Raw genomic sequence first — 16,013 nt, 5'->3', positions numbered from 1 at the left:
GGCCAAACTGGGCCCAGACTAGGGGTTGGTCTGTTCCCACACAACAAAGCTTAAAAGAAAGCCTCAAAAGTATCAAACTGTTTCCTAGTAACTTAACTGCCTTTCAGAACAAAGTTTAAAAATATTCAAAGAAAATTGAAGAAACCCGTTACCCAATGTTAAAGCACAATAAATTTTTTTAAAAATTACTAGGCATGCAAAGAAATGGGAAAATGTGACCCATAATGAGGAGAAAACTCATTCAATTGAAACAGATCCAGAAATTATGTAGATGATAGAATTAGTAGAATGACGTTGAAACAGTTACTTTAAAAAATACCCTATATGTACAAGAAGATAAAGGAGAGCATAGACATGTAAAGGAGGGATGTGGAAGATATAAAAAAGTCCCAAATCAAACATTTAGAGATTAAAAGTAGAATGTCTGGGCTATGGATGGGATTAACGGGCAAGTTAGCTCCAGCAGAAGAAAATATTAGTGAGCTTTACGAATAGCAATATAAACTATCTAGAATGAAATACAGGGAAGGGAGGAAGAGGAGGAGGAGAACAGAGTATCCGTGAGCCATGAAACAAGGGGCCTGATATTCACAACACTGGAATCCCCAAAGAAGAGGAAAAAAGAGCTGGGAGAGACAAAAAAAATCCGAAGAAATAACAGCCGAACATTCAAAAATGTTGAGGAAAACTATTAATCCACAGACACAAGAAGCTCAACCAACCTGAAGCACAGGAAACATTGTAAAACTACATCATAATCAAACTGCTTAAAACTATTGATAAAGAGAAACCTTAACTGCAGCCCGAGGGAAAGCCCAGCACGGACAGAGAAACAAGGAAAGAAAAAAGCACAGCAGACTTCCTCTTGGAAACAATGAAAGCCAGAAGAAAGTGGAACAACTTTTGCTTTCAGTTTTTAAAGTACTGGAAGAAAAAATTGTGAACCTAGGATTCTATATGTAGTGAAAATATATTTTAAAAATTAAGGAAGACAAACAAGGGAGAAATTAGAACCCTGATACATTGCTGGTGAGATTGTAAAATGATGCAGCTGCTACAGAAAAGAGTCTGGCCGTTCCTCAAAAGGGTAAATATAGAATTGCCACATCACCCAGCAATTCCACTCCCAGGTATCTACCCAAGAGAACTGAAAATAAATTTCCCACAAAAGCTTGTCTATGAATGTTCATGGCAGAATTATTTGTAACAGCCAGGAGTGACAACAATGCAAATCTTCATCCGTTAATGAACAGATAAACAAAATGTGGAATATCCATATGATGGAATATTATTTGGCCATGAAAAAGAATGAAGTGCTGACACAGACTACAACAGGGATGAGCCTCAAAAACATGTAAAGTGAGAAAGTCAGACACAAAATGCCACATATGTTTCTAATTATGTGAAATGTCCAGAATAGGAAAATCTATGGAGACAGAAAGTAGATCTGCAGTTGTATGAGGCTGAGAGAGAAGGGAATGAAGAGCAAGTGAGTGCTAATGGGTATAGGGTTTTCTTTTGGGGTGACAAAAATCTTCTAAAATTAGAAAGTGATGATGGTTGAATTGTACATTTTAAAAGGGTGAATTTTATACGTAAATTATATCTCAATGGAGCTATTGTTTTTAAAAAAAGCAAAGGTGAAATAAAGACTTTTTCAGACACACAAAAGCTGAAAGACTTCATCACAAACACCTCAAGCAATGTTTTAAAGGAACTCTTTTAGGCAGAAGAGAAATGACAATCAGGTGGAAAATATGGGATCTATGCAATGCAAGGAGGAGTACTGGAAATGAGAAACAGGCGGGTGAATAAGAAAAGTTCTTTTTAAATCCCTTTGAAAGATAATTAACCATTTAAAGCAAAAATAATAATTTATGTGGAATATATAATATAAGTAGAAGTAAAATGCATGACAGCAATAGGACAAAAGCTAAGGGAGTTCTAGAAAATGGAGCATTCTCTTGTAGGGCTCTCACATTCCCTGAGAAGAGGCGTATGTGAGCGCAGACTGTGGAAGGTAAAGGTGTAGCGTGTAAACTCTGGAGCTACTGCTAAAAAATTGGGTATATAATAAGCCAAAACAAGGGAGATAAAGTAGAATCACAAAAAATACTTGATTGGTCAAAAAATATAGAAAGAAGAAGGGAAAATGAATGAAGAATAGATAGGACAAATAGAAAGCAAATAGCAAGAAGGTAGATTTTAACCCAATCATGTCAGCAGTCACATAAAATGCAAATAGCATAAACACCCCACTTACAAGGCAGATGTTGTCAGCCTGGACGAAAAACCCAGACCCAACGATATACTGTCTACAATAAACCCACTTTGAATATAAAGACACAGATCGGTTTAAAGGGAAAGGATGGAAAAGGATCTAGAACTCAGATAGGAATCTAAAGAAAACCGTGGTGGCTGCGTTAACATCCCGCAGGGCAGCAGGACTCCTGGGTTCTACCTGGGGACAGGACTACCCCACAGGGCTGGACGGTCATGGGCCCTGAATGCCAGGCTGAGGAGCTGGTAGGGACTCGCGCATGCAACAGATTCACTGCAGGGTTTGGAACGCCGCGTGTGGAATGCACGGGGGTGGTGTTGCAGCCTGGAGACTGAGGCCCTGCAAGACAAGGGGTGGTGTGATGGAGGCCGGGACCACTGCAGTTAGAGACGTGTGATGTGTTTGCGAGGGTGGGACTGGAAGGCAGCAGGTGGAGGACCAAGGAGAGGCAGGAGGGAATTTGAGCCAGAGGGACCAGGAGACAGGTCCATGGCATAACAATGGGAAAATGAGGAGAAGGAATGGTTCGTGGGTAGAGAGATTCAGGTTGGAGGAAGGATGCTGAGCCAGTTAGCATTTACTGTGCAACTATTATGTGACAAACCCCGAGCTTTCGGCAATGTGGAGAGTTCCGAGATGAGGGAGGCTCAGATCTCGCCTTCCAGAAGCAAAATATGAGTCCGCATTATCAGGATCTACATGGTCCTGATGCAAGCGTGCTGTGGAACGCAGCACGTCCCAAACTGACTAGACCATTTGAAGAGTAGACGCATAGCAGCGGTCATCAATTATTGAGCGCTTACTGCATGCCAGGCACTTCACCTGCAGCCCGGCCTTCCGGGCACACACTCACTTTACAGTGCGTCTCTAAGAGGCGAGGGCTCCTCTCACAAAACCCCAACTGCACGTGTATCTCATTCCTCCAAACGCCCAGCTTTTCCCACCGAGAAGGTGTGGAAAGGACAGAAAATAAGTGTCGAGTCTTGTTGGAAGGAAGGAAGTGGCAACTCGGACAGGCGAAGCCAAACCACAGGTGAGCCCAACTGCGTCAGAGTCTCTCACTCGGCTCTCTGCCCACTGCAGCAGAGCCAGGAGCCGCTTGTCAACTCCCAGGGTCACTAGCCACCTGGTGGGGGAGTGTTAACATAGTGCCAGGAAAAACAAACAAACGGTGGCAGTAAAGTGAGTTTGGGGACATGGCCCCCTACCTTTAGGACATCTCCCTCATTTCCCCCACCATGAAGCGGTGGGAAAGGCTCACGGAGGCTGAGCGACTTGCCCAAGGAGACAGTGCCAGTGAGCGGTGGGATCTGAACCCGGGTTAGCCTGACTGCAGATTCCAGTCCTGAACTCCCGCGTGGGGTGCTTCTTCGGGCTGGGGAGTTAGAGCAACAGAGTTTGCCAAATGCCCCTCCGCAGGACAATAAACTCATGCTCCTGCCACACAGGGGGAGCACGGGCAGGAATACCAGGCGAGCCTGAATATCTCATGCCAGAAAGTAAGGAAGTGTTCAAGGAACGCTGGGGGCGCGTCCAAAGGATGCAGGAGCCGGCCTGGAGGAGCTCCCGCTGGCCCAGGCTGGGACAATTTGAACGTCAAAATAAACAATCACAGTAATGGATTATAGCCCATTAAATAAAAATAGGAATCCATGAGTCCGTACATAAGTGAGTGGGTAAATGGGAGAGGAGAAAGCCTTTCCTTGCAATTGGACGGCCAATCAATAAGTTTAGAAGGAAGAGCAGAATCAGAAAATCACCATCTGACAAGCGGCTTAGCAATGCTTGATTCAGAGTCGTGAATAAACGCTAGAACCAGTGGGTGAAAGTTTGACTGGGAATGGAATATTCACAGAATTACAAAGTACCTCTTCCACAAAATGCTTTTTGGTGACAAAGTGGAAAAAAAGGAACTTTACTGTGGAGAACCTTGGCAAACACCTCCTCAATCGAGTGATCAAAGTTCCCGCAACAAGTAAAAGCACAAATAGAATTGTATGCTGCCTAACAGGATGGGATGAGAATACATCCCTTGTGTGACATTCCTGCCAGATGGGCAACCCCAACCCAGTACGGGAGAAATAGCAACACACGAACTTGAGGGACGTCCTACCACACACCTGGCCAGCAATGTCCGAGAGGGTCAAGGTCGTGCAAGCCTAAGGCAGGCTGAGAGGCTGTTCTGGAATGCAGGAGACTCAGATGGGAGAGGCGTGGCCCAGGACTGGCCCCTGGCCGTGAAGGACGTCAGTGGGGCGGTTGGTGAACCAGACGGTTAATGCTCTGATGTTAACTGCTGACGTGGTGCTCGTGGGGAGGTGGAGCAGGTCCCCGTGTGCGAGAAATACACACAGAACATCTGGGGGTGACGGGGTATCGTGTCAGGAGCTGACTTTCAGATGGTTGTGAGGGAAAGAGCCCTTTGTACTGCTGCTGCGATTTTCTGTAAATTCGAAGTGATTAAAAACAAAAACGAAGAAGGAACTGCTTGCTGGAAACTCGTCTCTGTTGTCACCTAAGGACAGTGGGAAGGAGGAGCAGAGAGAACTTTCTGGGGGGAGCCAAGTCTTTCCATCCCCCCAGGGAGCCCTTGCTGGGGCCTCGCTGGCTCCTTGGGGACGGCCTGGGGCTGACTCCGGAGGCCGGAACCTGAGGCCAGCCTCTGCCTGCACACCTGCAGCGACGCCCAGCTCACCACCTCTGCAGTAAGCCGGTGTCACTGCTGGCAAGTTCTGCCCCTGCACCCGTGGCTCAGGTCTGAGGAGACTGACCTGTGCCCAGGGAGGACCGGGTCCCTCTGACGGAAGTATCCGGTCACTTACTGGGAGGTGTTCTGACTCCTTCAGCCTCCCCAAGCCCGGCTTTGTGGGGAGGGCGCCCCCTGGTGTCCAAGGAGAGGGGTGCAAGCCAAGGTCCTTCCCTGGTGAGAGGCCTCTCTCCTGGCTGCCTCCCCCGGGTGTCTCCTCCTTGGGCCAGCCAGCCCATTTACTCCATTCATTCAGGTACTCATCCTTCATTTTATTTGTCCATTCGTTTGTCCATTCAAGCAAGCACTGCACCCCAGGCAACTGTGCTTGACCTTGCAAGTACAAAAGTGGGTCCCAGGCCTTAAGATGAAAGAGCTCTCAGTCTGAGGGAGGGACAGACTATTACACCATAGCAGGATATGTGGCCCCCCTAAAGGTCTGGGAGCACCCAAAACAATCTGGGAAGGCTTCCAGGAGGGGGTGACCACAATCCAGCTCCTTTCCGCCCCCTGCTGCCGTCAGCCTGGAGGTCTCCAGAGCTCACTAGGCTTTCCTCTGGGGCTTCCCGCTCTCACTGGGCCTGGCTACCCTCCCGGGGCCCCACAGCCAGCCGCAGAGGCATCACGGTGCAGTGAGCCCCTCCAGGCAGCCCTCAGGCGCAACTTCCCCTGCGGATAGGGTATTGATGATGATATTGATATTAGTAATAGCAGCTGCCATTTCGTGAGTCTTGCTTTGTTCCAGACGCTGTGCACAGAAATGCACATTATATCATGTAATGCCCACAGCTACCCAGTGGGGACCGGGATGGTTCCCACTTTACAGATGGGGAAACTAAGGCTCAGGGAGGTTAAGGAGTCGTCTCACTGACCACCTTCCAGTCACCGAGTCTACAGCTTCCCATGGCTACAGCCATATTCCCCTCTCCCCCTGCCAGTCCGTGCACTGAAGGTGCCCCTCCCGTCAAAGGTCAGCGCTGGATCCCATCACTGCGCGTTCTAGGAGGCCTGGCTCAGTAAGTGCTTTATGATGCTAAACTCTTGTGGGGCATCTCCCCTCCCTTCACAGAGCGGACAGCAGCGAACAGCAACGTGGGGAACAGTGGGGCTGGGACGGGGGCATTCATGCTGCGCTGTGCTCCCCAGTTCACCATCCTTGGAGGCTGCTCAGCGAACGTGTGTTGCGCGAAGGAAACTGCCTTCTGCTTTAGTACCTGCTGTTGGCCTAGAGCCTTCAGAACTTCTATTTCCAATGCGCAAGCTGGATTTGGTTTTGCTATGTGGCTGGAATCTGCATGTGGTACCCTTGGGGCTATGGAGTTGGCCATTGCAGGGCAACGGGGAATGTTTCCTAGGCCCACCATGTGCGAGACCTGGTTACACCCATCTTCACCAACGCCTCACAGTGGCCCTTCGTGACGGACTGGAGGCTCAGGGAGGCGACAGCCACGGTGCCCTGGACACCCTCGTGCTCGCTCCCCAGCCCCCTCTTTCTGCTCCTTAACACTCCATGCTCCTCCTTTGCACTGGCTCTTCCCTCTGCCTGCATGTTGTCTCTGGAATCTTCTCCCTGCCAGCTTCTACTCATCAGGCAGGTCCCTGCTCAGTGTCACCTGCTCTGACCACCCTACTATCCCATATCACTCTCTGCCCCACCTCCCTGCACAGCCCTGTGCATGGCACTGGCCACGCTCTGAAACCCACATGCATTCCTGTGCTCGCTCCCTGACTGATCTCCGCCCAGCACGTGAGCTCCGGGAAGGCGAGGACTTGGCTGGCTAAAGTCCTGGGGCCAGAACAGGGCCTGGCACAAGCCAGGGGCTCAGTAAATATTTGCTGAATGAACTGAATTGTTTGCAAGCCCTGTCCACTGGACCTCTGACGACCCTTTCACATGCCCCCCCCCCCAACCCTGCAGCCACGCTAGCTACAGCCCTGATCACGGGTGACGCGATCTGCAGCTGCTCAGGTGTGGAAGGGATCATGCAGGCTCGTCTTTCTAATCCACACTCCTTTCACAGCACTCCCCTCCTCAGAAACATTATCATTGTGACTCGTGCTTGATGAAGACTGAACCCGTCATCGCTGCGGCATTAAAAGTTCCCCAACATCCCAAGGTTCTCGTTCTCCCACTTGGCAGCCAGAGGAGCAGAAGCTTGAGGAGGATGAGTGACTCGGCGAGCTCGTGCAGCTACTAAAAGGCAGCACTGGGATTTGAACCCAGGTCAAGCGACTCCAAGGCTGCCTCTCAGCTGCTGCGTCCTCCTGGCGAGCACGGCCTCAGCCAGCACCACAGTGGAGCGTGTGTGTGATGCCCTGGAGGGCACATTACGACAGGTGACTGGGCCCTGTCCCCAAATGTGGGATTCACTAGGTCTGGGCGGGGCCTGAGAACCTGCATTGCTAACAGTTCCCAGGTGAGGCTGGGGCTGTGGAATCACACTGCAAGAACCACTGAGCTAGAAACATCTTGTCTACGGTTTCGGGAGGTTCACAGATCTCCCGCAGCCTCTCCATGCAATTCAGGAACAGGGAGGTCCACGGAACTCACCTTAAGAACTCTGTTCCAAGAAGTGGTTTAAGGCAGACCTTGGACATCCTGACATCCTCACATCCGACATCCCCACATCCCCACATCCCCACATCAAACATCTGTTCAGCAGGGTTCCGTTAAGTGAGGGGTGCCCGAGTGTCAGTCCCTATTCCCTTTGCAAATCTGACTCTTCCTTAATAAAGTTAATTGTCTGCCCTTGAAATGTACCATAGCTGACACTCCATGGAAAGGCCTCTGCTTTTCCTACCGACGCAAATGACAAATATAGGGCCCGGAGCAATCTCTCTCGGAGACTTCGTGTCAGTGTTTTAATATCGTTGAGCAGAGCCTTGGGAACCAATTACAGAACTAGGACAGTTTTTTTTCTCTAAAACTACTTGGTTTCCAACTCCTAAAACTTGTGGGTGTCTAATCCTGACGGGTCCAGAAGCGTTTTGACATAGTTTCTCCCGCGTGCGAGTCGTGCGTGGAATCTGAAGTCTCGTTCCAGTAAAGCAGGTGCATTGACACTTCCCTCCCCCTCACCTCCATCTTTCCTCTCCCTCCTCTGCCTCTGCCCTTTCATCAGCTTCCTCACTGAAACCGAGTTATCCTAGGATCTGAATTCAGAGGTTGGAAACCTGCCTGTTGTCGGCTGTGGGCAATGGGGCCTCAGCCCTCCTCTCTGCTCTCCACTTGTGGTCAGAGTCTGGGGAACCTGCACGGACTGGCTGGCCACAGGGGGACTGGGGCCCTTGGGGAGCTTGTCTGGCTCCCCCCTCCACAGCTGGCTATTTCTCCTCCCAGGCGCACACCTGGCAGAGGCCCGGGTCCTCGTCCTCATCCTTGCGGCTCGCTGACTCCAGCACAGGCCAGCCACAGGCACTCAGTCCCAACGTAAACTGCAGATGTAAATCAGATCATGTTACACACAGCTTTCCACCCTCCACTGGCCCCCACCATACCTAGAGAAAAACCAAACTCCTTCTCAGTCCAGCCCTCGCCAAGCTCCCTCACCCCACCTCCCCGATCCCCTCGATCCCCTCACTGTATCTGCTCAGCCACACTGGCCTCCTCACTGCCCCCAGGCAGGGTCCCGCCTCAGGGCCTTTGCACGGCAGGTCCTTCCTCTCCAGATAGCTGCCGGCTTCTCCCTCACGTGACTCAGATCTCTGCTCAAACATCAGCTTCCCAGACACCCCTCAACTAAGCCGGCACCCCGACCCTTGCCCCGTACCCTGCTATCTTTTTCTTGCAGCACTAGTCATGGCCCTCAGAGTCTACACTTGCTGTGTGTCTTTTTGTTGTGTCTCTCTCACTAGACTGCGGGGAGCACAAAGGCAAGGACCAGGGTCGGCCTGTGCCCACCGTCGTGTTTCCAGTGCTGGGGTCACAGGAGATGCTCAATAAACATCGAATGAACACATGCTGGAGGAGGCTCTGAGTACTCGCTGGCTGTTTTGCCGTTTATCCTCCCACCCACCCTACTAAGTGGGAATTAGCAGCCCCCTTTTTAGTGCTGTGATGGCTCAGCTAAGAGAGGAGCCTATGTTACCTAAGTTCACACAGTCGTGAGGGGAACCTGGACCAGGACCCCAAGTCTGTGTGACCCCAGGCCCGTGGATGGGGGGTTATCTGATGGCAGCTCAGGTTGGGATCGATGCAGGTAAGGGTGGCTCCAGGGAAGGATCAGTCCCACGGTGACACAGCGCAGGTGGGAGGCCAGAACCTGGGGGTCAGGCAACACTGGGTGGCTGTTCCACGGGGTGTCAGGGTACCCATAGGGGGAGACTGAACGCCGAGGCAGGGCCGAAGGAGGGTAGGCCTTAGAGCAAAAGCTTAGTCCCCCAGAGGAGGGAGGGGGCCTTTAGAGACTGTCTGGGGGCCAGGGCTGATCAGGGCAGGCTGGCCCCAAACCTTTTCAAGCCCTACACACGTGATTTACAGATCTGGGCCGCTGACACAGTCCTGCCCTTCTGGGATGGACTTGGGCAGGGCTGGTGCAAGAGCCAGGGTGTCAAGAGACTGGGTGTGGAGATGGGGTGTCAGCAGAGGCCAGGGCTGGGGGTCGCAGACCCTGCTGGTGGACTGTCAGCTTCCAGCCGGGCCAGCAGAGGTGGCAGAACTGTCAGGAGAAGGATGCTCACTGTTCAGAAGCATCTGCAGCCACAGGCATGCAGAGAAAATTCACGGGCGCCTTGACAATTAGGGCAGCTAAGGGCCCAGCACTGCTCCCCAGGGGCCGGCGAGAGAGAGCGGCTGGGACTCCTCCACTCCAAGCTAAGTGTGGAGTCAGGAGCTTCGCGGGGCAACTGATGCCAGGACAACTGCACCCAGCTGGAGGTTGGAAGGAGATGCTAAGGGGTCCAGATGGAGAAGACAAAAATTAGCACCACGAGGAAAGAGCGTGGGGTCTGCCAGGGTGACACGGACAGGGATATCCTCCTGGAAGGCAGAGAAGAAAAGACCAAGAAGAAACGTCTCAGAGTGACTTGACCAAGGCTTGGGATTTGTCCCAGACTCAGGCCTAGGAAACCGGGGGGCAGAAGCAGCAAGACCCACAACCACAGCCTGGCCAGTGGTTCTCCTGAACCTGCTCCTATATACACACGCTGGCCTCAGTTTCCCCTCTGTGAGATGGGACAGTGATCCAGCCTTGAAGGGTGTGGTGTGCACTAGGCAACTTGGACCATGAGAAGTGCCATCACGGTCCCTGACCCACACTAGGCGCCCAGCACAGTTGTCCCATAGCTTCCAAGTGGACTTTCGGGCAGAGAGGTCCCGCTGCCTCCAGGAAGCCGCTGTGCCTGCCTTGGAGAGCCCCCTTCCCGAAAGCAGGTCCAGAACCGGGGCTTGGGGTCAGCCCAATCCATGCTCGAGACCCAAAGGTGAGTCAGTGTGACTGCCACCTCCTGAGATCCCCACAGCCAGCTGCCAAGGGACACTTGGGCACGTAAATGATGACATCCCACTCCAGTCCCTTTGAATATATTCAAGAAAGGCGAACCTCTGCCCTTCAGCCGTGGATTTCATCCTTGACTGCCTTCACCCCGGGATCCAAGGTTAGTGAACAGATGAGTGGCCCAGTCGGGCAATCCTGACGGCTGTGGGCACAGGCGCTGGGACCTGTCCTGGGTTTCTCTCTGGTGGGGAAGTGCCCTGACTCCTCGGGGCCTCAGTCTCTTCTGCCATGAAATGGGGCCACCACTGGAGCCTGTGGCTGGTGGCAGGGTGAAATGAGATTTAACACGTGAAATGCTGCGTGAGCCCCCTGCCTGGCCCATGGTGAGGGCTGTTACCCTTCAAGCCTTTCTTAGGAACTGATAGGGTGTGAGCGCCCCAGCGGAGCACATGGGTGGGGAGGCCCAGGGATGGAGGGTAGAGAAGGGCATGGGGAGAAGAGGGGCGGAGCCTCCTCCACATTCACTCCAGGATGCACTACAGGGACACCAGAATCCTTAAAAGCAGGACAAGCCTGCCACCCAGTGCTGCCAGGTGCCACCACAGCAGCAGAGTAGGGCAGCTGCCTCTCCCAGCTCCACCCCAGCGTCCCTCAGCCTGGCCTGGCTCTTGGGAACTGTGATGGCCGTTAGGGCTCTGTGATGACCCAAGGCTGCCCCCCTCCCTCCTTACCTGAGAGATCTTCCTCCACTCAATTCTTGAACCAACTGGCAAGTCCACAGAGGGGCCTGGGCCCCCGGAGGGAAGCCCTGCAGGTGCCAAGAAGGCCTCATGCAGTTGGGATGATTCTGAGCAGAAAATGACCGAGAGCCCAGAGGGGCCAGTGGGCAGCAGACTTATGGAGTATCAGGCACCCATCAAAAAGGACAACTGTGAGGATGAAGAAGCCACAGGGATGAGGCTGCTCTGTCGGAAAGAGAGGACGCCTTCCTGCCTGGCCATCCTTTCCGCTCCAGCTCCTCACAGGCATTGGACCAGGGGAGGTCCCCGCCTGGATTCTTCTCCTTTCATATTTTGTTATTATGTAACATATAACTATGTAGCATGTACTTCATTATTGTATTCCTATGTACACAGGCATATATCGTGTGTTTTATACTTACTGTATGTTATGTTACATTTATTGTTTTTATATTTTTATTATTTTATTACTAACACTGCTCTGCCTGGCACTGTTCTGGGAGCTGACACACTATCTCACTCATCCTCGCCGTGCCCTGTGACCCAGGAGCCATCATTTCTCCCACTTTACAGATGAGGAAACTGAGGCACAGAGAGGTGATATAACTGGTCCAGGGTCACAGAGCTAGGACAAGCCGGAGCCAGGATTTGAACTCAGGTCTCCCGGCCCAGACCTGAGCTTCGAAGCCACAACGCCATACAGGCTTCCAGGTCTGACAAGCTTCTTCGGTCATCAACACGATCCTGGAGGAAAAGACGCTTCCTCCAGAAAAATCGTTTTTAAAAGTTCTACCAAGAAATAGCTTCATACATACTTTTCCGCTTTGGTTGTACTCTATAAGTCATTCTATATTTTAAAGAGAGAGAGAGAGACAGAGGGGAAACCCCCCCAGGGCTTGTGCTGGGGTCCTGACCTGGAAGCCTCTGCACTCTCCCCCCGCCACCCCTTTCCCTCCCTTCATGGGGTCCTGTCCCATCAGCTGCTCCTCCTCTTGGTTTTTAAAATCTGTTCTCATGAAAAGTCCGGATCAATGGATCAAAAAAGAGTCATAGGAAAGACGCTGTAAGGGTCGAATTTCAGGCAGGAGAGGGAGGGCGAGAGCGAGGAAGGGAGAGTGGAACAAAGAGGCCGAGGGAAGAGGGGACCTGATACTTACAGAGCACAGACACAGCCCCACACACACTCTCGTGGTCCCTTAGTCGAACACTGTCGCCACCCTATGGAATGGGCATGCCCCCATTTAAAAGATGACGAGACTGAGGCTCTGAGGGGTTCAGGGACTTGCTGAGACCACCCAGAGAGAACGTGGTAGAACCAAGATTCACATCCAGTCTCCTGACTTCACATGTGGAGTTCACCACATGTCCTCTGAGCCCCTGGAGTGAGCCCCGTGTGTGCTGGGAGCTGGGGATGCCTGGACGAGCTGACCTGGCTCCTGGCCCCCAGCGGCTCAGGCTGGACTGAACTCTCATGTCCTGTGGTGCTCATGTGCCAAGACTCCCAGCTCGGGCTGGACTAATCCTGACTTTTGGACTGTTGGAATATTACACACTCATCAAAAGGATCACTAAGAAGACAATGCTATCTGTGTGGACAGCGAAAAAACTAATGAAGGAAGGAGAGAGCATGTGCCAAGAAAAAGGGTGAGATTCAGTGTTTTAAGTGACTCTGCCCCTGGTTGGCTGTATGACCTTGGGCAAGTCACCTAATGTCTCTGGGCTTCAGCCTCCTCATCTGCAAAATGGGTTGGTTCCTTAGCTTAAGTTACCCCAGAGGGTTCCAGGAGGCTGTGAAATAACATCACGGGTGTGGAAGCAATCTGTAAACTGAAAAGCATTTCTCCACACAGCCAATATTATTACGCTTTTAATAAAGTATTGTCAACTGCTTCCTGAATTTCCCCTGCAAGTGAAGCTGGTGCTAAGCGCTTGGTCATTGGACTATGAGAACCTGAGGGCAGCCTTGACCTTGGAGGCCCAGAAGCAGCGAAGGAGATTTACTCCCTCCAGGCCTGCTCCCCAGCTCCCGTCATTAAAATACTGACACTTCTCGCTGACATGCTTTTCAGTGCAGTAGGCATCTCCTCCCGTTTTATGGATGTGAAAACCAAGCTCAGCTTGCCCAACATCCCTCAGCTTGTGAGCAGCAGAGTCCAGACACCCCAGATGCCCAGCCCCTTTCAACACCCCCATCCTTCCGCACACCGCCCCGCTCAGCCCCACACAGAGCAGGAAGCCAAGAGGCGAGTCTGGCACGAAAAGACAGCCCAGCAGCCGACGAGCAAAATCCTGATGAGCAAAGACCTCATTTATAAAACCAAAGAGAGTCCCGAGGAAAGTTAATTGAAGTGAACGAAATGCCGAAGAATTTAGCACTTGATTTGAGAGACTATTTTTGGCTGAGCCAGGAGGAAAAGACAAAAGAAAGTGCACCAGAATCGAACAGAAACTAATTTGGAAGACATAATAGGCAGAAAACTTCTCACATTGCCTCAGAGCCCAGGAGACGTGATTATTCAAGAAATAATTAGATGCTGTCCTGTGGGTAATGAAAGCTAAAAATGAAGAAGGAAGAAATTGAAAACCGCCGGAAAGGTCGTGGGCTGCTCTCAATATTTTTTTCCTTTACAAATTTGAAGACTCAAGAATTAATTTGCAAAAGAACAATAAAGCGGTCCAAACAGATCGGAGAGGAAATAGAGTTGGGAGAATGAAGCATCTGGCCCGCCTGTTGGGGGTGACTGCCGGGGAACGCAGAGCCGGCTGCATCCTGAGCCTGGAGACGGGGTGGGGGGGGGGGGCAGCCCCTTCCGGGGGCGGCTCAGGAGCACTGTGGGTGCCCCCTGCCCCAAAGCTGAGCTGCCCCCTGGCCTGAGGGGTCGGCAAGCTTTTTCTGCAAAGGGCCAGAGAGTATTTTTAGCTTTGAGAGCCAGATAGCCTCTGTCGCACTCCCTCAGTTCTGCTGCTGTCGTGGGAAAGCAAGAGGAGCTGAGGTGTGGGCAAGTGGGCGTGGCCGTGTGCCAATAAACTTTATTTACAGAAAGAGGCAGCGGGCTGGATGCGGCCTTCGAGCCGCCTCTACTCCATCCCCCCTGAGTTAGCGCATCTCGTCTTCCTGCTGCACCCTAGAACATGAGACGTTAGAAGAAGCTTTCTAAAACCTAACAGTAATGATGATGATGACGACGATGATAACAAGAAGAGGAAGAAGAAAGAGGAGGAGATTGTTGCTGGTGTAGAAACTCAGAGTACTTAGTGTGTGCTAGGCATGGTTCTTAGCACTTACATAACACCTACTATCTTCACAACAACCTTTATGAGGAAGGGACAGTTTTACAGATGAGGAACTGAGGTCCAGAGAAGTGAAGTAACTTGCCCAAGGTCACACAGCCAATGAGTGTCAGAGGAGACTTGAACCCAGACAGTCTGGCTCCAGAGTCTGTGCTCTGAACCACTCTAATTTACTGCCTCTGACGGGATTGGCTCCAAATTCTTCAGGAGCTTCCCACTGCTTACAAGATCAAGTTCAAATTCCTCAGCTCAGCACACAACACCATCCGTGACTCGGTACACCTCACGTCTCCGGTCTCACCTTTCTCCAAGCCTCACCCCTGCCCTGTGCATCCGGAACTGCTTGAAGAGCCATGTAGCTTCATCTTTTCCCTCCACCTGGATCCTCTTCTTCTTCATTCACTCACCCCTACTCTACCTTCCAGACTCAGCATGTGTCCTCTCTAAGCAGCTCCCCATGGCCCTGCTGTCTGTTCCAGATCAACCAAGTCACTTCCCCTCTTTGGGTGCTAGTTCCAATGCCTAGAGATTGGTGAGGGTGATGAAATGGCTGATCCCCAACAGCTACTAACACTTTAGTATGAATTAGCCTATCAGATTAGCTTGGTTTCCTAGGAGCATCTGGAAGGAATGAGAAATAGAGGAAATAAGTTCAGGTGTGTGGGAGAGAGGATGGATGTTGTATGACTCAGTTCATGTTGGAAACCTTGATTCTCCCCAAGTCCGGATATGCCTCTGCTCAGCTCGGGCCTGACAAGCAGTCTCTCCAGCCCAGGCTCCCCCAGGGAACTGAGCTCTGAGCTCTGCACTTGCTTCAGGGGAGCAACCACTTTGCTTGAACCCAGACGCCCTAACTCAAAGAACAGTGTGATCTTCCCGACCCATCCTGGACGAGGAGCTGCGTGTGTCAGGAGAGGCAGCTGATTGGAACATCCCTTCAGAATACCGACTCCTTCTGCTCTAATTCCAATCCTCCGAGGAAACTTTGACCTATAAATTGGTTTCCATCCATTCAAATCTGATTCAAATCAGTTATTCCCCAATGCGCCGTTCGAAACTTTTTTACCCTTTCATCCTTCCTTCATTTAAAAGTAACTTTGAGCTGAGAGTAACTCCGAACTGACTCCTATTCCCACACGCCGTCCTCCCATCCTTCCATTCATCTCTTCTCCCACCCATCCATTCTTCCATCCATCTGTCCTTCCCTCCATCCATCCTTCCGTCCATTTCCTCCATTCATTCACTCACGAATTGCTCGCATGCCCGCTGTGAGCCAGGCTGCGTCTGGGCTCCAGGAGGCCGTGGGGAGCCCAGCAGGGAAGGACTTGACCTGGCGGCTTACAGCGGAGTAGGGACCACAGAGAGGAGCAGGTCCTTCCCTCCTCTGTATCCCTGCCCCTGTCGTCATTTCCGGGAAACCCTGGGTCCTGGGTCCTGGGCGTACCAGAGGGCCTGCCCCGCCTTCCTCGCTGTCCCTCCGTCCTCCTCCACGTGTCTCTGTTCCTCAGTGGGCTGCATCT

Source organism: Equus caballus, chromosome 16 (assembly GCF_041296265.1).
Source record: "Equus caballus isolate H_3958 breed thoroughbred chromosome 16, TB-T2T, whole genome shotgun sequence".
Taxonomy (NCBI): Eukaryota; Metazoa; Chordata; class Mammalia; order Perissodactyla; family Equidae; genus Equus; species Equus caballus.
Note: the sequence above shows the minus strand (reverse complement) of the source record.